At 50.4% G+C, this 2,041-nt stretch overlaps 1 protein-coding gene across 1 annotated transcript in view; it reads right to left on the bottom strand.

The window, feature by feature from the left end:
- Positions 1-2,041, bottom strand: part of T265_07952 (hypothetical protein) — a gene marked incomplete at both ends in the record, with an annotated part of 49,241 nt that overhangs the window by 5,198 nt on the left and 42,002 nt on the right. The window lies entirely within an intron of this gene.

Consider the following 2,041-nt stretch of genomic DNA (forward strand, 5'->3'; position numbering starts at 1 on the left):
TAGGGTTTTCTTTGGGGACCCTGCCCGGAGCCGATGACTCAATAGTCTGACCTGCTCGGCTGCAGGGGGTTGGCCTAACCCGAGGGCGCAGGGAATAAGGCATTACTGTCTCATTCCTGATGCGGCTGCGCACAGCAGGTGCCTTTTGAGCAGCACCGGGCTCTTTGGTTTTAAAAGTATTTCGACCGTATTGGATAATGCGCCGGCGGTCACGGTCAACCGTTGGGCGATCGAAGTGTGCGGTTTTTGGGGCCGACCTTTTCCAACCTGTCCTTCCTCAGGGGAAGGCAGCATCGCTGCTTCCATAAATATGGAAATGCTGGTCGCCTGGGGGAAACACCTTACTGCCTTCACACTCCTGTAACAGAGGACAGTACGACTTTACCCCCAGACCGCCTCGTAGCACGATTACTCGTAGTGCGGGGTCTCGAGGCCCGAGGCCGTGTAAAGGTCTACGGGAAGCTCTCTCCTGAGTTCACCACATCAAGTGGTGTTCGATAGGACCGTCTATTTTCCCTTTCCTCTTCAACTTCGTCATCCGATCATGGAAGACGCACTACAAGCCTCTAATGCCTGTGGGATCGAAGTGCTTCCTGGGCCTCCGCTCACAGATATCGATCGAGTAGACGACATTGCTCTTCTGGGATCTGATCCCGTTGTAATGCAAACAATATTAAATAATCTAAATAATTCTGCCTCGCGGTTCGGCATGCGCTTCACACCTGCAAAGTGTAAAGTGCTACTGCAAGACTGGGTGGGCTCGAACCCTAGCCTCATGCTTGCCGATGAACCGATTGAGGTAGTAGACAAATTTGTTTATCTGGGCAGCTGTATCAGTCCCGGTGGTCTCACGAAAGATGAGATTTCCATCGAGACTGGGAAGACCAGAGCAGCTTTTGCGAACCTACGTCACCTGTGGCGTAGGCCTGACATCAGCTTCTCTGTCAAGGGTTGAGTTTATAATGCTGCGGTGCGCTCCATATTAATATATGGATCAGAAACATGGCCGCTGCGTGCCGAGGACGTCAAAAGACTTTCAGTGTTTGACTATCGATATCTTCGGAGCATTGTCCGAATCTGGTGGGAGAAATAACTCACCCTCGATAGATGAACTGATCACGCTTCCTAGGTTGCGCTGGCTTGGCTACGTGTTGCGTATGCCAATCGACTGACTTCCTCGAAGGCCGCTTTTCGCACAACCACGTGAAGGGTGGAAGAGTCAGAGGCGGTCAAACAATGACTTGGCAGCGAAGTATGAAAGCCATTACCAGCAAACTTAGCTGCGCTGGTCATTGCCGTCTTCCTGGATGGGGACCCCGAGACATTGTCAGATATGGCCCAGTCGCGCCCTCAATGGCGCTCGTGCATCAAAGCTATTGCCTTCAATGCATAGCTCCTTTTCCAACCCCCTCACCACTTGACAGCCCACTGACAGTGCTGGATTTATGCACCAATTTATCAGCTCCCGCCTGCAACGCGCAGCTACCTACCTCTCTCCCCCCATCAGTGAACGAAACTGCGGCAGCTACAACCACAGTACGATGAGTACGCGGTTATTACAGCTGACAATGATGAAGATGATGGGCTCGAAATGGGCGACTGACATTCGAATCAGGGAAATCATTGGACTGGCGGGGCTTAGAAGCACGCCATCCAACATCATCGTCGTTACCGCGTACGCACAGACACCTGGTCGCAAGCAGCACCTCAAAGATGAGGTGTATAACACACTCCAAGGAATGGTTGATAAAATAATGAAATGAGGCGTGTTTGTAATTGCCGGTGACTGGAATACATACACAGCACTGTGCGATACTTCAACGTTTCATATTCCTGAATAGTAGGATCGTGCCACCCGCTTTAACAGGCTTACTGACTCCGTTGACTTCAATCTATTGTGTGTTGACATGTCAAATATCTGAACTCAGCCTGGATGTTCCTTTCAAGTCTAACTTACCCTCATCATCAGTCGTATTCTATGTTCTTTGGTCTCGAATATGGCACATGACTCGCGACTTTATCTTGAGGTTATATATATATA

Source organism: Opisthorchis viverrini, assembly GCF_000715545.1.
Source record: "Opisthorchis viverrini unplaced genomic scaffold opera_v5_196, whole genome shotgun sequence".
NCBI classification, from domain to species: domain Eukaryota; kingdom Metazoa; phylum Platyhelminthes; class Trematoda; order Opisthorchiida; family Opisthorchiidae; genus Opisthorchis; species Opisthorchis viverrini.